The sequence below is a fragment of the Colobus angolensis genome, unplaced genomic scaffold, assembly GCF_000951035.1.
Source record: "Colobus angolensis palliatus isolate OR3802 unplaced genomic scaffold, Cang.pa_1.0 Scaffold80, whole genome shotgun sequence".
Classification (NCBI taxonomy): Eukaryota; Metazoa; Chordata; class Mammalia; order Primates; family Cercopithecidae; genus Colobus; species Colobus angolensis.
The window spans coordinates 269,028-293,145 of record NW_012121821.1 but is presented as its reverse complement, the minus strand read 5'-3'; the positions used below and the strand labels follow the sequence as shown (position 1 = coordinate 293,145).

Sequence of the window (24,118 nt, the reverse complement as noted above, 5' to 3'; positions counted from 1 at the left end):
ATGAATGTTTTAAATAAATGGCCATGAACTTGCTTCCCCCTAACTTAGTGCTCCTAAAAGTGTGGCTCATGGATCGGTACTGGTTTACCAATTGTTTACTACCAGTGCCCAAAGAAATACAGAGAAATTGAGAGTAAGCATTTAGAAAATGTATGTGTTTATTGGATCTCATTATTAAAATGGGAACTTTGTATGTGTTTTGTATGTTTTTGTTTCTTTTTTTAATAATAATTCATTGTATTGTATTTTATAAAAGCATCAGTTCCTGACAAATTAGGAACAAAACTAGGTCTTTACCACAGACAGTCTGAGAGTCACAGCTCCAAAATTCAGAGTATGTAAGTATGCAGAGGTGCATTTTTCCCCCTTAAAAAGAACACAGGGCAGGGTGAGGAAATTCACACTTGTGATCCTAGCACTTTGGAAGGCCAAGGCTGGAGGATCACTTGAGCCCAAGGGTTCGAGATCAGCCTGGAAAACATAGCATGACCTCATCGCTATTAATAACAAAAAAAATTAAAGAAAAAAAAGCCAGGCATGGTGGTGCTCACCAATAATCCCAGCTGTTCAGGAGGCTGAGGTGGGAGGATCAACTGAGCCTGAAAGATTCAGGCTGCAGTGAGGCAGAATCACCAATAACTTCAGCCTAGGTGACATAGCAAGACCCTGTCTCAAAAAAAAGAAAAAAACAGTAAATTAACAGTAAAATTTTTCAAAAATCATTTAGCCTTCAGAACACGATTCTCATTCAAGTTGGAAAGAACTACTGTTTATTGGGTTTATCTGTTTCAGACACTGAGGTTGGCCTTCAAATGCATGGTCTCTCTCAATTCTCAGCAACCCAACAAGGTGAGAATTAGCACTGTGTTACAGATGAGAAGACTGATCCCTACAAAAGCTGCATCACCAGCCAAGGACTTTGCAGCTAGGAGGTGGACTGTGAAACAGACTATCCAACTGTAAAGCCAGGTCTCTGTCCAATGTAACTCAGAATCTACTCAATTATGAATAAAAAGGTATACAGGTTTAATCTCACAGACAAACAAGGCATTCCCCATCATCCCCACTGTGTTGTAGAGACGTGGTCAAACTGACTAGAAAAATCAATTCCCACACAGCTTCAGAAATCAAAAGCTGACAGTTTATCAGATATACACACTCTACACACACACACACACACACACACACACACACACACAGAGGAACGAAGCAATGAACAATTACAACTTTAGGGGCAACAATTTATCTCTGATTTTAAAAAGAAGATGCAAACATACTCTCAATTATCTTCCACAGGGATTAGAAAACCATGATCCATTTTTACAAAGAGAACTTTACTAGAATACAGCCATGCCCATTCATTTCCATATTGTCTACGACTAGTCTTGGCTACAATGGTAGAACTCGTGACAGAAATTGAAGAGCTCACAAAGCCTCAAATATTTGCTCCCTGGCTCTTCACAGAAAAAGTTTGCTGACTCTTGCTTTATACTAATAAAGCAGGCAGCAGTACAGATGATGATTTCCATAAACAAATGCCCAATCACATTTCAGGCATTAGGATCAAGAATCTGATATAGCAGCACTTCTCTAATGTTGTTCGCAGATAAAGAGAGCCTGACGTGTATTCTTGATATTGTTCCTTTGTCAACTTTTTAAAGGAGGGTATACTGTCTAACTAATTCTCCCAAATGTAGATGGCAGAAAGGCAAAAGTGTTTTAAGTAATCCACAACATAGAGGCTCCATCATCAACTATGTAACAGCAGTGTGTGCAATCATCATTGGCTCCAGGTAAACATTCCAGGCACTTTCCACATATTTGTGAGGATTTCAGTAATCTGTCCAACAACCTCATGAAGAGGGGACCACTGAGGCCTGGAAAGATTCAGTAACCTGACTAGAAAGATGGTATCTAAGCTGACTGCTGGGTGTAGAATTTGGTCTCAACACTCTGACTCTGAAACCTCTCTAGTGTTGCCGGTAGACACCACCACACATCTAAATTAGCCTCAAGACATAAAGTTTTATACCCAAATTTTATAAAATGATAATTTAATATTTTTGTCAATTAAGATGAAGTAACCAGATAGTTGTAACACTATAACATTACTATAACATTGGAAAACAATGTTCCACCTACCCAACAACTTTATTTGCTTGAATGAGTCCATGTTGTGGTTTTAACAAAAGACAGAAAGAAAATGTGACTAAGACATATCTTAATTACAGGCTTTTTTTGGTTCTAATGTGAATTGTATTTTCCTATTAGATTATATTTTCCAGAAGAACAATGTGCATTTAAATTTTCCCAAAGGGAAAAATACCTTTTCATGGGTTTATGTTTGCAAAGAAGTAAGAAGGCATTGGCAGAGAATCAATTTTCCCCAAAATACATATACACACACAAAATCAATACAGACTGCACAATTAAAGAAACATTCCCATCCATTATTATTTTACTTTTTTTGAGACAGAGTTTCACTCTTGCTGCCCAAGCTGAAGTGTAATGGTGCAATCTCGGCTCACTGCAACCTCACCTCCCCGGTTCAAGCCATTCTCCTGCTTCAGCCTCCCAAGTAGCTGGGATTACAGGCACATGCCACCACACTCAGCTAATTTTTTGTATTTTTGGTAGAAACTTGGTTTCGCCATGTTAGTCAGGCTAGTCTTAAACTCCTGACCTCAGATGACTACCTGCCCCGGCCTCCAAAAGTGCTGGGATTACAGGCATGAGCCACAGCGCCTGGCCCATTATTTTCAATTTCAATATTATTGCAGCTTTAAGAGGAGAATAAGTTCAAGTAGAAAGCCTGGTTCATATTTTTTAAAAGGTTCATTAATAATTTCTAAGAAGATAAGGATGCAGTCAACCAAAATGATATAACCTATATTGAGAAAATAGTTAAATACTACCTGATCCTAAAAAGTTAAAATACTCTAGTTGGTGATTGACTTTTGTGCAAACAATAAATCACATGCTTATCTTAGAAGTCAACATTAGCATACATCATTCTGTTTGTCACAGTATTTTAGCCACAAACTGCTTCTCCCACAAGATATAGACTAATGTTAAATGGTAGAAACATCTTGGATTTTGTAGTATTTAAATATAATTCTTCTCCATCACAGGGTTGTATGCTTTTTGGAATTTGAGTTCCATAAACACTGTAATTTCACAGTTAAACATATTTCCATGGTCATAAATATTCAAATTATATAATAAAGATAGTATAAGCAGCTGATAAAATGCGATTAACATTCATTTACAGTAGCTTAGCAGGCTTAACCAAATGATACTTCCCATAACAGGCTACAAGGTTCTGATTGCGTTAAGCTCCCTGATTATTCTTTTCTATCCTATGATATTTCAATACTATATCTGAGATTCCAAATATCACCATCAAGTGGATTGTAAGGTCTTTTGAAGTTCAAGAGTTCTAGGTTTCATGATATTAAAATTTTCTCCAAGCGTGTTTTCTGAGTTTGTACTTCTTAATTTCTTGTTTCCAAAAATGGTAGCTACTTACCATTTCTTCAATCTTTTCAGTTTAACTCTAGAAAACTAAGACCTCTGACAAAAAATTCATCAAATCTTTTATGTTGGTTTCATGTAAATAAACACACTTTTTTAAAACAGCGCATTACTCTGGATTTCCTCTGCTACATTTAAGTTATATTCAGCAAAGCTGTCTCAGAGTGATACAATAAACATGATTGTTATGTTTTAAGCAATAAACACTGCTGTCAGCACATTACTTTCATTAAGTAAATTTTATCATTTGGCTTTATAAACAGCAGCTGGTAATTTTAGCTGAGTTTCCTTGTTTCTTAGTGATCAGCATGTCTTGGGAAGTGACTGCAACTAAGAAACTTTGTATATTGCAGAGACCTCTAAACTTGCAATCAACTACAGATTCAAATTACGTTCTTTTATAGAATTACAGATTTTCATGTAAACAAATAAACTCCTATTGTCCCACCAAAATACCTTCCAAGCTGTTAAAAGTGTTCCTATTCTTGTTTAAAGTTATAATCTTAGGGCCAATCAAAAAGTATATCTAAGATAGCTTTGTCATAATCTTATTTATTGAGTTGTGTTGTAAATTTCAAAATCTATAACTTTTAAAAAATTTTAAAGAAATCTCAGGGCCATTTTGTTTATAAAATAAGACAATAAACATATTTCTGGTTCAACAACATACCATTTAACACTGTGCAGTTTCATTTACATACATTTCAGCATTCACAAGAACATAAAAATTCTAAATTGGGAGCAACTAATATTTTTACAGCTTGATTATTAGTGACCTTCCTGCCAAAAAACTGAAATAAAATAGGAGAAAATATTTAGAAACCTGATCTTTGAGGGTACAAACAAATACACACACACACACCAAATATTAACTAAGCACTTATTATGTACCAGGTATTAGAGCCAGCTTGTATTTGACGGATATGGTCTTTAAGGACAGCTCACGACTGTAATCCCCAACACTTTGGCAGGCGGAGGAAGAGGATCACTTGAGCTCAGGAGTTCAAGATCAGCCTGGGCAATGCAGTGAGACCCCATCTCGACAGCACTAAAAAATTAGCTAAGTGTGGTGGCAGATGCCTGTAGTCCTAGATACTCAGGAGGCTGAGATGGGAGGGCCCTTTGAGCCCAGGAGGCTGAGGCTGCTGTGAACTACAATCACGCAACTACACTCTAGCCTGAGCAGCAGAGCAAGATCCTATCTCAAAAAAAATTAGGAAGGACCAAAGATGATGGAGAATAGAGGACAAACATTAAACAAGTAGTTACAATTAATTAATTATAATTACTTATAATTAATTAAATACTTAATTATAATTAGAGTGAGTTTTAAAAAATATTTTATATATAATAAAAGTAATTATATCATAGCAACAGTAAAAGCTCATATTTGAGAGTTAACTATAAGGCCAGGTATTCTTCTAGTGCTTTATATACTCATTCATTTAATCATCAATGTACTATACATTTGTTACAGAAGATTCGGAAAACAAACACACAAAGAAGAAGCTTTTAAATAACTATCCATCCCTTTTTCTCAGAAATAATAATTGTAATATATTCTGGTATATACTGTATTTTATTAATCATATTTTTCTCTCCTCATGAGATTTCTTAGTTTCTTTGTCCTTTAATACTCTTCAAAAGTCATACTTTCTAATGGTTCCATATTATTCTAACACTTTTACATATCACAATTGACTTTGATTATTTACTGGCTCTTTCTCTGTCTCTTCTTTCCTTCTTTTCTTTCTTTCCTCTCTCTCATTCTCTCTTTCAGACAGAGTCTCGCTCAGTCACCTAGGCTGGAGTGCAGTGGTGCAGATCTCAGTTCACTGCAACTTCCACTTTCCAGACTCAAGTGTCCTCCCATTTCAACCTCTAGAGTAGCTGCATGTGACGATAGGCACACACTACCATGCCTGGGTAATTTTTGTCTTTTTTGTAGAGACAGAATTTCGTCATGTTACGAGGCTGGTCTTGAACTCCTGGGCTCAAGTGATCCTCCCAACTCAGGCTCCCAAAGTGCTGGAATTACAGGTATGAGCCACTGCTCCCAGCCATAATTTTCATATTTTAAAGAAAACTATGACGAGCACTCTTTGTTTTGTTTTGTTTTTGTTTTTGTTTTTGTTTTGAGAAAGAGTTTCGTTCTTGCTGCTCAAGCTGGAGTGCAATGGCTCGATCACAGCTCACTACAACCACCACCTCCCAGGTTCAAGTGATTCTCTTGCCTCAGCCTCCTGAGTAGCTGGGATTACAGACATGTGCCACTATGCCCGGCTAATTTTGTGTTTTTAGCACAGACGGGGTTTCTCCATGTTGGTCAGGCTGGTCTCGAACTCCCGACCTCAGGTGATCCACCGCCTTGGCCTCCCAAAGTGCTGGGATTATAGGCGTGAGCCACCACGCCAGGCCAACCATTCTTATACATAATATTCGTCCTTATCTCTGATTATTTCCTCTGGAGAGATTTGTAAAAGTAAGATTACAGGCCAGGCATAGTGGCTTATGCCTGTAATCCCAGCACTTTGGGAGGCCCAGGCGGGCGGATCATGAGGTCAGGAGTTCGAGATCAGCCCGGCCAACATGGTGAAACCTTGTCTCTACTAAAAATACAAAAGTTAATGCCTGCAATCCCAGCTACTCGGGAGGCTGAGGCAGGAGAATCACTTGAACCCAGGAGGCGGAGGTTGCAGTGAGTTGAGATTGCGCCATTGCACTCCAGCCTGGGCAACAAGAGCGAAACTCCGTCTCAGAAAAAAAGGAAGATAACAGAGCCAAATTGCACTGTAGAAAGACTGTATCAATTTTCACTCCCACTCCTAATGAGAAATTATGTTTATCATACCATACCCTCAACTTCATAAAGTATTATCCTAAAAATTTCAACTGAAAAGTAAAATTGTATCTCATTGTGTGTGATCAACCTATGCAGCAAAGACTCCTTAGCTATGAGGAACAGATTGACAATATGACAGGGACATATTTTTTTAAAGAAGACAGTTTGGCTGGGTGTGGTGGCTCATACCTGTAATCCCAGCACTTTGGGAGGCCGAGGCAATCGAGGGCGGATCACCTGAGATCAGGAGTTCGACACCAGCCTGGCCAACATGGCAAAACTCTGTCTCTACTAAAAATACATAATTAGCCAGGCATGGTGGCGCATGCCTCTAATCCCAGCTACTCGGGAGGGTGAGGCGACAGAACTGCCTGAGCCCGGAAGGGGGAGGTTGCAGTGAGCCAAGATTGAGGCACTGCACTCCAGCCAGGGTTACAGAGGGAGGAGGAGAAGGAGGTGGAGGAAGAGGAGGAGGAGGAGGAGGAGATGACAGTTTACATCAAATAGGAATTAGATTTAGAAAACTTTAAGGGGCAAACATCAGACTCTAGAATTTAAGAAAAAGGGAGTAAAACTGAAGTTCCTTAATGCAAATACTTCCCACAAGAAGTCAGGACATTAGGATTTTTTTTTCTCAGATTAAATTTGTGTTGAGGCATCTAAATGCCAAAATGGTAGAAGAAAATGGAAAGATCTGTAATTTGGCATACAAAACATACTGATTGAGAAAGTGACTCAAATGAAATAAAATGAAGAGGAGCATTTTATCAGAGAGGAGCTGACCATGGCAAAAGCTATGTATACAAACAACTTCACCATGGAGAGAGGGAATACACAGAATGCACGATCCATCATTCCCAAATGATTAAATGACTTACTACTACTTTCCAAAAAATCTCGAGAGTCATAACCGGGGATACTTTCACCACACCGTGTCTGGCCTTGAATTCTTCCCAGCTTGTCCCTCAAGAGCCCAAGAAATTTCTAGAAAATTGATACAACAGATAATGGACTCCTTGCACAGCTGAACTTACTGGGAAAAAAAATTAAAAACAAGAAATGGGAAAATATTTCATCTTTGGAGAAGTATGATACTGGATTAAACTTGAAGAATTCAAAGAGCTTAAAACACACACACACATGCATCCATACACACACACACACACACACACACGCACGCACATATGGCTATCCACTGTTGGCTAAAAGTTAAAACCTCTAGGACTGGTATTCTGGACACTGACATCTCACATGTACCCTGGACTGAGTGAGTTCAGTCAGGGACCCTGGCATCATGCTCATTACCAAAGAGTTAGGGGACAAGTGAATATATGCATTCTTCAGGGGAAAAATTCTAGGTTAGTCCAAAGAACAATTACAGATGATAAAGCATTTCCTACATTTTCATTGTTCCTATATAGAGAAAGGCACTCAACAGAATTCTGTATATTTGTGAAGAAAATTCTTTTTCCTGAATGTATATGTTTTATCTGAAATGTATTTTTCTACCTAGAAGATACAGCAGTGAACTCCCAACATTTATTAATTAGTCTGCATTCATTAAATATCAATGGATACAGTAGTGATAACTAACATTTCCTTCAGTCAACAGAGAGTTATTATTTCATTCTAAGTGCCAGGAACTGTGTCATGTGCCAATAATACAGGGAAAATTCAGACTGGATCCCAGTCCTCAGAATGCTCATGGTTTGGCAGGCTAAACATACACTTTCATTAGCTAGCAAGTGTTAAAGGGCATTCACGTCTGTCGAGATGTAAAACCCCTGAAAGTGGCAGATTTCTCAGTAAAAATAAAATACTTCTTCTCTACAGACAGTATGAGAAGAGCAAAAAGATAAAAGAGATTCCAATGGAATTGATCCTTCTTCTTCAAACACTTAATTCCAAAGAAATATATATGCATTTATCACACAATTGACTCCATGAAGTCAATGTTCCCATGAAGGGAACATTCCAAATGAAAAGGAACACCTACCCCCATTCCTTCCCGCTTAGTAACAATATGGCTGCAATGCAGTCAGGTAACCCATTTCACGTCATATAAAATAAAATGTTTTAAAAAGAGTCAGTTTTCTCAAAACTAGAAATCACTTAGATCTCTTTCTGATAAGGCATCTTTTCATAACTTTTTAAATAATCAAATTTCTCACCTTCTGAAAATCAAGATAGCATTAATGATTATTATAACTAAAATGACAAATGAAGGCCAGGGAACAAAGCAAGATCCTATCTTTAGAAAAAAATAAAAATAATAAAATTAGCCAGGCATGGTGGTTCATGCCTGTAGTCCCAGCTACTCAGGAAGGCGAAGTGGGAGTATCTCTTGAGCCTGGGAGCTCAAGGCTGCAGTGAGCCGTGATTGTGCCACTGCACTCTAGCCTAGCCAAGAGAGTGAGACTTTGTCTCAAAAAAAAGACAAATGACAGAAGTAAGTTCTAAAGTAACCTGCAATGGCTGATATGATGGAACTGAACCCCCAACTGAAAATTTAACAAAGTTAAACACACCATATGAAAATCTTTTAAATTTATTAGCCAGGATAGGAAAAGTAAGAAAATTACATTTGTTGCACATCTAAATCTAAGCCACGCTTTTACAACAACTTTCCAAGAGCTACCTAATTTAATCCCACAAACAGTGCTCTGATTCCTGAGTTATAGAGGAGCCTGTTGCCCAGGCCAGAGTACAAGGGCACGATCTTGGCTCACTGCAGCCTCCACCTCCCGGGTTCAAGCAATTCTCCTGCCTCAGTCTCCCAAGCAGCTGGGATTACGGGCATGTGCCACCACGCCTGGCTAATTTTGTATTTTTAGGAGATGGGGTTTCGCCATGTTGGCCAAGCTGGTCTTGAACTCCTGACTTCAAATGATCCACCCACCTCAGCCTCCCAAAGTGCTGGGATTTCAGGCATGAGCCACGAGGCCTGGCTTGCCTCATTTATTTAATCAGAACAAACATGCCTGCCCACTCCATAAAAGAGTTGGGAGAATCAAGTGTTGTCTGTGCATGTACAAGTATGCTTTGGAAAACTGTACAGCACCATGTGTAGTGTTACTGGTTCTGTAACTTTTTTAAGGGGAAGAAGTATATAAAAGTTGCAAATGAGGAAGCTAATTATGCCTTGTAAAAGGAAGAACTCTACCAATTCACCTGTTCAAACTTCCTTGTGAAGGGCTGGGTTGCCTACCCTTTAAAGGATTTAAGCAAAAGCCCTATTACTACTTGTCTGAGATTCTGGCTGGGTAGACAGAAGCTGGATTAGATGATATTAATGTCCATTCTACTTCTAACATTTTCCAAGGCCAAAAACAGATTGAACAGAATCGTTCCCACAGGAAAGGAATACCTTTTTCCCTTTAGTACCTTTATCCTGACTTCAAAAATGTTTTGGGGCTGGGCACGGTGGCTCACACCTGTAATCCCAGCATCTTGGGAAGTCAAGGTGGGCGAATTGCTTGAAGTCAGAAGTTTGAGACCAGCCTGGCCAACATGGTGAAACGCTCTCTCTACCAAAAATACAAGAAGTTAGCCAGGTGGGGTGGCGCACGTCTGTGGTCCCAGCTACTCGGGAGGCTGAGGCAGGAGAATTACTTGAACCGGGGAGGTGGAGGTTGTAGTGAGCCGAGATCACACCACTGCACTCCAGACTGGGTGACAGAGCAAGGCTCCATTGCAAAAATAAACAAATAAATAATAATAATAAATAAAACTGTTTTGGATTATTCATAAATGCAAAAAACATATGGTTCAAAAGAGAAAGAACTTTGATCACCTCCAGACGTAAAAGTTCAGGTAATCATCTTCTCACTTCACCTCTTCAGTCTTTCTTGCCCCAGTGGTTTACTTACCTCTGGACGGTGGTTCATCTCTTAGATAGGCTTGAATCAGTAGTCTTCAGGCCTTTTTTTTTTTTTTTTAAGAGACAGGGTCTCACTCTGTCACCCAGGCTGAAGTGCAATGGTTCAATCATAACTCACTATAGCCTAGATCTCCTAGGCTCAAGTGGTCCTCTCACCTTAGCCTTCTGAGTAGCTGAGATTACAGGTGCGAGTAACTGTGCCCAGCAACCCCAAACATTTTTGTGATAGACCCCATAAAAAAAGAGCATTATCTCAGTGTGTGTCTATTTCCACATTTATAGATTATGCATGTGTGTTATTCTGTGAATATATTTTAGGTATTACATATACAATAAAACATAAAAGGAGACAATAAAAAAGATGACATTTTCTTCCAGTACAGCACTGTGTGTCTTAATCTCCACTTTGTAAACCTGATAGATCAGTCACTTCCTCCTCCCATGAGTGGTAAAGTCCTCTTGATTCCACCTTTCATATCTCCTTCACATCTCTTAAGGTTAAGATGAAACTGAGGCCTTCAGCATGCTACTAAAGAGTACAAGGAGACCTTTAAACTGGCCTCCCTCCACTCAGTGTTTTTCAGTCTATCTTTCGTGCTCATGTTTGACCTTATCACTTTCAATAGCTCCCTACTGTCCACAAAATCTAACTGTTTGGCCGGGCGTATGGCTCACACCTGTAATCCCAGCACTTTGGGAGGCCGAGGTGGGTAGATCACGAGGTCAGGAGATCGAGACCACCCTGGCTAACACAGTGAAACCCCATCTCTACTAAAAATACAAAAAGTTAGCTGGGCGTGGTGGCAGGCATCTGTAGTCCCAGCTACTTGGGAGGCTAAGGCAGGAGAATCACTTGAACCCCGCAGGCTGAGGCTGTAGTGAGCTGAGATCGCACCACTGCACTCCAGCCTGGGCAACAGGGTGAGACTCCATCTCAAAAAATAAAAATAAATAAAATCTAACTGTTTATATGGCATTCAGCCAAGGCTTATATAACATAATAGATGTCATTTTACTGGCTATGTCATCTCTGGTAAATTCAACTTTCTCCATTTTCTTTTCTTGTTTTTTGGCGATGGATTTTCACTCTTGATGCCCAGGCTGGAGTGCAATGGCTCAATCTCAGCTCACTACAACTTCTGCCTCCTGAGTTCAAGCAAATCTCCTGCCTCAGCCTCCTAACTAGCTGGGATTACAGGCATGCACCACCACACCCAGCTAATTTTTTTGTATTTTTAATAGAGATGAGGTTTCACCATGTCAGTCAGACTGGTCTTGAGCTCCTGACCTCAGGTGATCCACCCGCCTTCGCCTCCCAAAGTGCTGGGATTATAGGTGTGAGCCACCGCACCCGGCCAACTTTCCTCAGTTTTCTAATCTAGAAAATGGGATAATGGGGTTAGCAGTGTGTATCTCATATATTTCTTATGAGATTTAAGCAAAATGTAAAATTCACTTACACTGCCAGGCACAAACTGTATGCCCAATAGCTATTAGCTATTATTAGCATTACCTGTTATTCTTATCTCTTACTACTCTGCTCAAGGCACTTAAAACACTAAGCTTATGATTGTTAGGAAGGAAACATGTTAGAATCATTTGAGGAGCCTTTCCTCTACCTGGAATGCCCCTCCTTTCCTAGAGAACTCCTTATCCATCAAGGTCCAGCCCAGATGTCTCTCTCATGAGTTTGTATTGTACTCTCCCAGGCAGAATGAATTTCTTCCTCCACAATATTCCCATAAATTAAGATATCTCTAACAGACTCTACGGCAAATCTTTGTTTACTTTTCCACCTTAAAACCAGGATACAAACCACAAAAAGACATGGACTGTGTTTCACTATTCATTCAACAAACACTGCCTGAGTGACTACTATAAGACAAAAAAGGGTCCCAATAAAAAAACAAATCCCTGTCCTTGATAAATCTATAAAGATATTCAATAGCTGTTTGTTGAATGAGTGAACTTATGATACTTAATTCCAGCATGACTGTAAATGAATGTAAACCAGTGACCCAGAATCAAATACTTCAATTATCTTAACAATATAATGGAGTCACAGTACATTTAATCTATTGGAGTTGAACCACGTGTCTATGTTTACTTGGAAGGGAAGAAAGGAGAAAGGACAAAATCCTATTTTCCCTAACATCTTTTCCCTCTTTCAACTAGACCGTGGCCACAGGCAAGTGTGGGGTCGTAGCCCATAAGCAAAGAGAAATTTAAATCAATTTCTGGCTTCAGAGCTTTCATGGATGCACTTCTTGGTGACCTGGGGATTTTCAAGGGTAATTTTACAAAATGTTTTCTCCTTATTGTCTGACTTGAGATCCTACCACTCATGTAAGTTGTAGTTCCCATATAACTACTGTTAAAGCAATTTCATAAATTGCCAGTAGACTAGGGTACAAAAACAATCAAACAGGTGCTCTCATGAAACATAACGAAATGTTCTATTTAAAGAAAAACTCCCGGTTACGCGAGACCTGTACAAGACGAGGATCTCAGTCGCTATTTCTTGTTCTCATCATATAGATAGAACAGCCCTGCTGCAAAGATGGTCAATGTACCTAAACCCGAAGAACCTTCTGTAGGAAGTGTGGCAAGCATCAGCCTCACAAAGTGACACGCTATAAGGGCAAGGATTCCTTGTATAAGAGGCGCTATGATCAGAAGCAGAGTGGCTATGGTGGGCAGACAAAGCCAATTTTCTGGAAGAAGGCTAAGACCACAAAGAAGATTGTGCTAATTAGGCTGGAATGTGTTGAGCCTAACTGCAGATCCAAGAGGATGCTGGCCATTAAGAGATGCAAGCATTTTGAATTAGGAGGAGATAAGATGAGAAAGGACCAAGTGATCCAGTTCTAAACTTTGGAATATTTTTCTTTTAATTTTGAAGAGAAAATGTTGAAGCCATAGAAAAATTACCTGTAGGAAAATAAATACAGTGATATTCTTACACCAAAAAGAAAAGAAAAGAAAAGAAAACTCCCAACTTCACGCTAACTTGCATGAGCCATAACCTACAAAAAACCTGTACTTCGGTTGTCCTAGAGTCAGGTGTCAAATGTGATGACTGTCCTAAGACCTGGTGGTAACTGTAGAAAACTGAAATGCGCTAGCGAAGCCCTAAGAAGAGATACATTCTCCTGTGTTCTTTTTCCTTAGTTCAAAAGCACATGCAGATTTGCAGGGAAATTGAACCATTAATCCTCAAGGGCTCATCAGGCTCCCACTTTAGATTTCAATTTACCCAGGTGTGGCATGAAAAGGCGCTTTATAATTTGGGAAGGGAACAAAATATGAAAATGAAGGAAAAATGGCAAAGCAAAAAGCAAGGAGCTACATACATTTTCTAGAATTTTAGTTTAAATAGCCATGATTTGATGTCCATTGAGAGCAATTGTAAGAAAGGTAAAAGATCTTTGGGAAATTGGGAGGAAAATTAGCATTTAAATTGGCTAACTTAAGAAAGTTACAAAATCACTTGCTTTTTACAGCAGTAGTTCCCAAAGTGTGGTCCTTGACCTACAGCATCAGTCTCACCTGGTAACTTGTTACAAATGCGAATTTGGGGGCTTGAGGTGGGGCCTGTGTCAAGTGGTTCTACCAGAATTCCTAGCACCACTCAAAGAGGACCAACAACAAAGGGTGAACACTTAAATAAAATCAAGAGAAGAGATAGAAGCTGAAGAGATACAACTTCTTTCCCAAGAAAATCAAGCTAGGAAGGCAGGGAGAGGTGGCTCACTCCTATAATCCCTAATCCCAGCACTGAGGCAGGTGGATTGCTTGAGCTCAGAAGTTCAAGACAAGCCTGGCCAACATGGAAAACCTCCATCTCTACTAAAAATACAAAAATTAGTTGGGCATGGTGACGCACGCCTGTAGTCCCAGCTACTCAGGAGGTTGAGGCAGGAGAATCATTTGAACCCCAGAAGCGGAGGTTGCAGTGAAAGAGGAGATCGCACCACTGCACTCCAGCCTGGGCGACAGAGCAAGACTCTTTCTCAAAAAAAAAAAAAGATAGGGAGAAACCTCTTCATTTGGAAACTAGCAAAGCCATGTGATGGAAGTAACAAGGAGCTGAGGCAGTGATTCTTATAATCCCTAGGAACAGGGCACAGGATTTTAGCAAGAGTATTCATTCCAATTTAGGATTTTAAAAAATATTTCTCCCCAAACTGCCTTTTCTTTTTTTTTCTTTTACTTTTTTTTTCTTTTTAGATTTATTTCTTCTCTACAGGCAAGTTCTACCCAAACCGCTTTTTCTAATGCCTATAAAGAGGCAGCTCCATCATGAGTTTCCTCATCAAATAATCCATTGAGATAACAATAAAACAACAATTTTCTGTTAGCACATAATTGTTGAACAACAATAACAAAAAGATACAGACTTTTATCTGAACTTATAAACTCTATTAGGTCAAAGATGGCAATCATTCTTCCTAGTTTTTTGGAAGTTTAAATGGAATGAATGGCATGCAATGTAAGCATTTAACCTTTCTTTAAGGTGGCATCCTGATGTAGCGCTGCAGGATGGTTGCAGCACTGGTTTGGACCCTGGTGGCGCCACCATTTACCAGCTATGTGATCTTGGGAAAAAGATCTCAAGTTTCTAAGTTTTGAGTTTCTTTTTCCCTATCTGTAATGTGACACCAATATGATCTCCCTTAAAAAAGAACACACTGTGAATGCAAGCCGCTGTTACTAAGACATTAACCATAACCCCAGGCAACATTCATATTGTATCTACTAGGCTGATCCAAAAGTAATATCGGTTTTTGCCATTACTTTTGCACCAATCTAATAGTAAACTTTCATACAGGATTTCAGGCATTTTGGATTCAATTACAAGTATCAGTATAAACCCAAGCTTTCATCTGAGTCACCATTAAGGAGACAATCAAATTGTAACGACTTTAATGGCATAGTGAATACTTATAGATGAACACAGGAAAAATCAGAGTTAAGTTATGGAAGACTTGTGAGAATAAGGTGCTGACCAAGGACATTCAGTGAGTGTTTGGGGTGTTTTAGAAGGGTGCTGCCCTGTGCAAAGGAAGGAAAGAAACACATATACACACACACATACATACCATATGCTGTGGTTTGAATGAGTCCCCCAAAAAGCATGTGTTGGAAACTTAGTCCCCAGTGCAGCAGTGTCAGGAGGTGGAACTTTCAAGAGGTGATCAGACCATGAGGGGTTTGCCTTCCTGAATGAATTAATGCCATTATTGTTATCTCTGGAGTGGGCTCCTTATAAAAGATACATGTGGCCCTCTCTTGCAGTATCTCTTGCCCTTTCTTTGCCTTTCTACCATGGGATGATATAGCAAGAAGGCCCTCATCCGATCACAGACCTTTCATCTTGGACTTCCCAGCAACCAGAACTGTGAGCCAATAAATACATTTTCATTATAAATTACCTAGTCTGTGGTAGTCTGTTATAGCAGCACAAAACAGACCTCAGTGTCTTAACATGGTACATATATATCCTATCTGGAAGCAAATGAGAGGATTATGTCTTTGAGAGTCAGATGGAATAACTATTAGTTTTTTTAATTTGTCTGGCAGATTATTTTTGACACAACTAGTGAACAGTAACTAGTGCAGGTTAATGGTAGAGCAATCTACATCTCTAGCAACAATGCCACCACCAAGAACAAAATCATAGCAATTCACTTTTCTGAAAATTATACTAAAACTAGATCTTATCAACAGAGAAGCCAATACCAGTTATCAAGAGAATAAGAAAGTGGTCTGACCTTTTAGAACTACTGATACCATTTAAAAGTTAAGGAGACACTTGCAGATCTTGTGATGAGAGTGGTCTCCTTATAAAAATATTACCTCTGCCCCTATTAAAATAGTACTCCCCTGCTGCACATAGAAAATAGAATTCAGGCCAGGGGCAGTGGCCCATGGCTGTACTCCTAGCACTTCTGGAGGCCAAGGCTGGCATATCGCTTGAGCCAAGGAGTTCAAGGCCAGCCTGGGAAACATAGCAAAACCCCATCCATCTCTACAAAAAAATTAGCCAGGTTTGCTGGTGTGCTCAGCTACTCAGGAGGCTGAGGTGGGAGGCTCATCTGAGCCCAAGAAGTCAAGGCTGCAGTGAGCTGAGATTATGCCACTGCACTCTAGCCTGGGCAACAGAGCAAAAGCCTGTAAAAATATATAGACAGCCAGGCACGGTGGTTCACGCCTGTAAGCCCAACACTTTGGGAGGCTGAGGCAGGCAGATCACCTGAAGTCAGGAGTTTGACATCAGGCTGGCCAACCTGGTGAGACTCCGTCTCTACTAAAAATACAAAAAATTAGCTGGATGTGGTGGTGAATGCCTGTAATCCCAGCTACTTGGGAGGCTGAGGCAGGAGAATCGCTTGAAACCGGGAGGCAGAGGTTGCAGTGAGCCGAGATTGTGCCAGTGCACTCCAGCCTGAGCAACAGAGTGAAATTCTATCTCAAAAAATAATATATATATATGAAAATATAATTTATTAGCCCTTTAGATTCTCTTAATGATGATGTAAGAAACTGTAATAAAATGCCTCTTTGTAGCCAAATGTTATAGGAAGGCTAACAACACAACACTTTTTAACATTGGGCAAAGCATAGCTTCTGGTGATAAATAACTCCCTGCTTTTCTAAAGCACCATTAACATTCGCATTTTTTTAGTGTTTGCTTTGCAACATTTTAATCTATTAAGTAATTTCAACTTCTTTGGAGATGAGTGAGTTTTAAATTATTTTTTTTAAATGTCACTAATTAAGACCATAGCTTCTGGTAGTAGTAAATAATATTATTATAGCAACTCATTGTTATTGAGCCCTTACTACATGCCAAAAAAAATGTTAAGCTCTTTGAAGGTATTATCTCATTTAATCATTAAGCCTCACAATAATCTTATAAGATAGATTCATCTTATAAGACTGATTCATCACATCCATTTTTCAGATTAAAAAATTGAGGTTTCAGAGTAGCCATAATTTGAATTGGCTTTATCCAAAGTCTCAACCTCTACACTGTGTTGACTCTTTAAATGAAGTTCAATCACTGAAACTGACACAGATAAAAGAACAGAGGTGGCTATTGGTAAATGCCACCACTATTCCATTTGAAAGACAATCTTGTTTCTTCTCTTTTTTTTTTGAGACGGAGTCTCGCTCTGTCGCCCAGGCTGGAGTGCGGTGGCGCGATCTCCGCTCACTGCAAGCTCCACCTCCCGGGTTCGTGCCATTCTCCTGCCTCAGTCTCCCGAGTAGCTGGGACTACAGGCACCCGCCACCACGCCCAGCTAATTTTTGTATTTTTAATAGAGACGGGGTTTCACCGTGTTAGCCAGGATGGTCTTCATCTCCTGATCTCGTGATCCGCCTGTCTCGGCCTCCCAAAGCGCTGGGATTACAGGCGTGAGCCACCGCGCCCGGCCCAATATCAGTAACTCTTAAAGGGATAAGGCAACTCTTTATATGTTTATATGGCATGATGCAGACTAGCACTACTCAGATGAAGGTCAGCAAACTGTTCATTTCAGATCCACAATGAGATACGGAGCTTAGGCTAGAATCTAAAGCATCACATCACTAACCACTATTTAGTTTAGTAGCAAGATTTTCTGAATAAAGAAAGCAGTGTGGAGGCTAGGCGTGGTGGCTCATGCTTGTAATCCCAGAACTTTGTAAGGCCAAGGTTAAGAGGATCACTTAAGTCCAGGAGTTCCAGACCACCCTGGGCAACATGGCGAAATACAAAAATTAGCTGGGCATAGTGATGAACATCTGTAGTACCAGCTACTCAGGAGGCTGAGGTGAGAGGATCAGTTGAGTCCAGGAGATTGAGGCTGCAGTGAGCCATGAGCGTGCCACTGCACTCTAGCCTGGGTGACAGAGTGAGAGCCTGTCTCAAAAAAAAAAAGAAAGAAAGAAAGAAAGAAATGTCAAGATTTACCTTATCTCCTCCCTTATCTCCTCAAAGACTGGTAACAAACACGTTGCTGACCAGCACTGGTCTATGAACTATGACTGAGTAGCACTGGTATAGATAGATGATACATTGCTGAGAAAAAAAAAAAAAGGCTATATTAACTATTCTGCAAATTATCCCATTTGTTCAATAAGTAAATAAATAGATTAACTACTACAAATATAAATAAATACAAATGATGCCATTGGAAGGATGTATTCAGTTGGTGCAAATGTACTCATGGATTTTGCATTGCTGAAATTTGCTGTCTGATATTAGAATACATTCTTACATAATTGTGGTTATGTTATACATCATTTTAATGCATATTTCTCACTTTATGTTTTCTTGCTAATGACTTATTACTTGCTGTTTATTTTATATTTATTTTAGACAATGGAAATGATGTTAGACAAAAAGCAGATTCGAGTGATATTCAAGTTAAAAATGGGTCATAAAGCAGTGGAGACAACTCACAATATCAACAACACATTTGGCCCAGGAATTGCTTATGAACATACAGTGCAGTGGTAGTTCAAGAAGTTTTGCAAAGGAGATGAGAGGCTTGAAGATGAGGAGGTTTAGTGACTGGCCAACAGAAGCTGACAATGACCAGTTGAGAGCAACCATCAAAAGCTGATCCTCTTACAACTACACAAAAAGTTGCCAAAGAACAACATCGACCATTCTACAGTCATTCAGCATTTGAAGCACACTGGAAAGGTGAAAATGCTTGATAAGTGGGTGCCTCATGAGCTGAGCAAAAAAAAAAAAAATCTCATCATTTTGAAGTGTTGTTTTCTCTCATTGTGTGAAACAATAACGAACCATTTCTCGATCAGATTGTGACATGTGGTATAAAAACTGGATTTTATGCCACAACCAACAATGATGAGCTGAGTGGCTGGACTGGGAGAAGCTCCAAAGCAATTCCTAAAACCAAACTTGCACCAAAAAAAAGGTCATGGTCATTGTTTGCTGGTCTGCTGCTGGTCTGAGCCAGTCTGATCCACTATAGCTTTCCGAATCCCAGGAACACCATTACATCTGAGACGTATGCTAAGCAAATGGATGAGATGCGCCGAAAACTGCAACACCTGCAGCCAGCATTGGTCAATAGGAAAGGCCCAATTCTTCTCCATGACAATGACCAAAGGAACTTCGCACGACCAACGCTTCAAAAGTTGAAGGAATTGGGTTACAAAGTTTTGCCTCATCCACCATATTCACCTGACCTCTCGCCAACTGACTGCCACTTCTTCAAGCATCTCAATGACTTTTTGCAGGGCAAACACTTCCACAACCAGCAGGATGCAGAAAATGCTTTTCAAGAATTTGGTGAATCATGAAGCACACATTTTTTTTGGTGGGGGTGGGGGAACTGAATCTCGTTCTATCGCCCAGGCTGGAGTACAGTGGCAGGATCTTGGCTCACTGCAACCTCCGCCTCCTGGGTTCAAGCAATTCTCCTGCCTTAGCCTCCCAAGTAGCTATGATTACAGGCACCCACCACCATGCCCAGCTAATTTTTGTATTTTTAGTAGAGACGGGATTTCACCATGTTGGCCAGGCTGATCTTGAACTCCTGACCTCATGTGATCGTCCCTGTGATCCGCCCGCCTCAGCCTCCCAAAGTGCTGGGATTACAGGAGTGAGTCATCGTGCCCGGCCCATAGATTTTTACTCTACAAGAATAAACAAACTTATTTCTCATTGGCAAAAATGTGTTGATTATAATGGTTCCTATTTTGATTAATAAAAATGTGTTTGAGCCTAGTAATAATGATTTAAAATTCATGGTGCAAAAGCGCAATTACTTTTGCATGTAATACTCTGTATGTAATACTCTGAACCATTAAGAGTAGTTATCTTTGGAAAGGTGAGAACTTTCATTTTCTGCCTTATCAATCTCTATTTTAGCCAACAAGTTGATTTTTTTATATAACCATAAAGTTATATGAATGGAATTTTTTTAAAACAGAAAATGTTTTATTTTCCCAGGCTAACAATTTTTTCTAATCACTAAAGTTGATCATTTATTTGGATTTCCTTTGTTTTTACCTAATGTTCTTTTCCTGTTGCAGGATCCTATCTAGACACCATGTTATGTTTAGTCCCCATTTACTCCTTAGGCTCTCCTTGGCTACTAAGTCTTTTGCAACCTAACATTTATTATTATTGCTTTCAAGGCCAGAGTTTATAAAAGTGGTAATACATTCACATATTTTGAGCATTCCACGTGACAGACAGTTCAACACTTTACTTGTCTCAGCAATGCTCTGAAATGGGTACTGTCATTACCACTATTTTAATGGCAAGGAAAGTAAGGCAGAGTGAGATTAACGAATTTGCCCATAGTTAAACTGCCAGAAAGTAGCTGAGCTGGGTGATGTAGACCCTAGCAGTTTGACTCCTGAGGCCATGCTACAAACTACTAGGTTATATGAGACGTATACAAATCTACATGAGTATGCTTATTTCAGAGCGTCATATGGTATCTGAAAATGGGGCGTGGTATTATGAGACTGTGAAATACCCAAAAGATGGATAACCACAATTATAATAAAATTTTTGTTTCACAGTGCACAAGGCTTTCTGTACATTATTTTACAACGTAATTCCAAGATTGCTGGAAGAAATCTTGGAATTAGATGCTAAACAGAAAAGAACCTGAAGTACAGTTCCTGTCTTCAAAGAAGATACTTATTCATAGATCAGGTATTTGGAGAATACTGTTACATTAAGTTTAACCTAAAGCTGCCTTCTCATATATTTTAAGTTTAGCGTAAAGGTTTCTCTGGACATAGAAAACTGAAACCTTACTGGAAATATAAACAGACTATAACCTACTCTTGTGCCAATCACCAAATTTTGGCCAATTAAAGGTGGCCAGGGGTTCAAACTGTTTTCAAATAAGGCAAATGCCAAGCTGTAACCAATCCACCTGTTTCTGTACCTCATTTCCATTTTCTATACATCACTTTCCCTTTTCTGTTCATAAATCTTCTTCCACCATACGGCTGCACTGGAGTCTCTCTGAGCTTATTACTCTGGCTTGGGAGGCAGCCCAAATCACAAATTGTTCTTTGCTCAATTAAACTCTGTTAAATTTAATTTGTTTAAACTTTTTCTTTTAACAATACAGATAGATGTGTATAATTAAAACTCTTAGCTCTAGAATAATACAGTCTGGAAATCTTTCAAATATAGATTTTTGGTGACACATTTGACAGTTCCCATAAACACTGTCAATACAAGTGCAACAGAAGTTCAATAAAAAATGGAGCAACTGTGGTCCGGCGTGGTGGCTCACGCCTATAATCCCAGCACTTTGGGAGGCCAAGGCAGGCAGATCACTTAAGGCCAGGAGTTCGAGATCAGCTTGGCCAACACGGTGAAATCCCGTCTCTACTGAAGACACAAAATTAGGCAGGCATGGCAGCACATGCCTGTCATCCCAGCTACTCGGGAGGCTGAGGCATGAGAATTCCTTGAACCCGGGAAGCGGAGGTTGCAGTGAACCTAGATCATGCCACTGTACTCCAGCCTGGGCAATAAGGTAAGACATTGTCTCAAAAAAAAAAAAAAAAAGAGCAACCATTTGAAAAGGCATTCATTTCTTTTTTGTAATACTGTACTCAGAAAACTCTTTTCTAAGGAACACAAAAACTAACACATTTTCTCTTCTAAATTCTCAAAACCTACCAGCTTTCTGTGCTGCACCATTATCAAGCAATGTTTCCACTGTCATGATGTAAATAAAAGTGAAAACTCGTCACAGCCAAAGAAATGGTGAGCAAATTAATCAAGCCCTGGGGTCAGCCAAAGAAAACAGTTCTTGCCTTTTCTAGTGCAAGTTTCTAAAAAGGTGCTCTTTTTCCCTACCTTTTCTCTACCAACAGGGAATGGGCAGAACTCAGTCCTGCAGCAACGATCAAACCTCTCGTTCACTGAGTTCTGGAATTTCCCCTGGTGCTTGAGGATTATAATTTGACTGAATGGTATTTGAACTGTGGTAATCAATATGAGCAGAAGGATAAAGCCATCACTTTCAAAGAAAACTTTGTGAACGGCATTGAGAAGACATCAAAAGACAACACACAGTGCCATTACACATGTAAAACGATGAGCAAACGGATGTCTTCCTACTCCTTCTCCTTGGTAAATACTGTTCCAAAGCTGAATTCCACTGGTGGAAACATGCTAATTTCACGGCCAGACTAAAATTTGGATATCTTCAGAAGTGAAAAAGGTCTGACTTAAGATAAGCAGACACCATTGTTCTATCTTAACTGTTAGAGGTCTGTGAGAGGGAGCTGTTTGCATAAGCCACACCTTCAGAAAAATACAAGTGAAGGGCAAAAGTCCATATGTCTTCCACAGACCAACTGAGCAGGGAGTCAGAAATGACAGTCCAGGAACTGTGACATCGAATGCTTTAAGAACTGCTGGAACCTTTGTAAATGCTCTTCTTGTGCCAAGTTGGCTGTGACACCAAAAAGCCTGCAGGGTGGCCCCTCCCCCACAGGGCGTAGTGTCATAGGTCTCTACAGCCAGCCTTGGAGTAGGAAAGAATCACAAGGGATAGACTGGTAGAAGCAGCTCTACAAGGAATGTTGCCATCTGCACACTGCAATGAAAGACCACACTGTCTAACGGCAATACCAAGACCCCAGAGATTTCGCAACACCATCTCAGATTGTTCAGAAAAATGCGTATGTGTTCATGTTCTGCCCATATCAGAGCCTTTCACTGATCCTCACCACACATTTCCCCCTACATTTCCATATCTCCTGGATTCTTCCATATGCAGACACAAACCTATATATGAGGAACTCTAAAGCGTTCGTGCAACATTTTTTTGCTCTCCTGTACGTGTATCCTCCTCAGTGTGCAGCTCTTGGACTATAAACGTCATTCGAGATAGCAAGGACCTGAGCCATGGAATTCTCTTTAAGAAAAAAAAACACAGACTTATTCTTTCCACAGTAACTTGAACTATACTACAATAAATACTGGATAAATTTAAATAGTTCTAATTATTCATGAGCTAAAAAAAATACAACTGGATATTAGATTTTGACTTCCTGTAGTATAGCAAATATAGATACAACCCATATGACCCTTCTCATTGAAATGAAAATGCTGGATTTTGGCCCAGCGTGGTGGCTCATACCTGTACTCTGAGCACTTTGGGAGGCTGAGGCGGGTGGATCACCTGACGTCAGGAGTTCGAGACCAGCCTGGCCAATATGGTGAAACCCTGTCTCTACTAAAAATACAAAACTTAGCCGGGCATGGTGGCGCTCACCTGTGATCCCAGCTACTCTGAGGCTGAAGCAGGAGAATCGCTAGAACCTGGGAGGTGGAAGTTGCAGAGGTTGCAGTGAGCCAAGATCGTGCCACTGCATTCAAGCCTGGATGATTCCGTCTCAAAAAAAAATAAAAATAAAACAATGCTGGATTTTTAAAATGTACTGTTAACCACATCACTGAGCTTTCACGTAAGTAAAGAACTTTAAGGGTCCCATAGCAAGATAAAATCAGTATAAAATAGATCCAATGATAGTAAGTGCTCTGGAGAGACGTAACGCAGGAAGGTAGATAGGATGGGCCAGGGAGATGGAGGTTTATAATCTAAAACAGCATGGTCAAGAAAAATTAGACTTCAAAATATCTGTAAAATTAGACCATAACTGTGTTAATATCAAACCTGGAGTAAAATTAAAAAAAAAATTTGACCATGTTCTATGATGATAATGCAATTAATTTAGAAATGAGGAACAAAAAGATAATTTAAATTACTGTATATATTTGGAAATTTTAAAACTTTTTTTTTGTGTGTACAGAAAAAGTCTCACTCTGCCTCCCAGGCTGGAGTACACTG

The 24,118-nt window shown here is 39.7% G+C and overlaps 1 protein-coding gene and 1 pseudogene across 2 annotated transcripts in view; one reads left to right on the top strand and one right to left on the bottom strand.

Annotated features, from left to right (window-relative positions):
- SRGAP1 (SLIT-ROBO Rho GTPase activating protein 1) overlaps window positions 1-24,118 on the bottom strand; it is a 317,024-nt gene that overhangs the window by 274,772 nt on the left and 18,134 nt on the right. The window lies entirely within an intron of this gene.
- On the top strand, window positions 12,817-13,219 carry LOC105502619 (annotated as a pseudogene).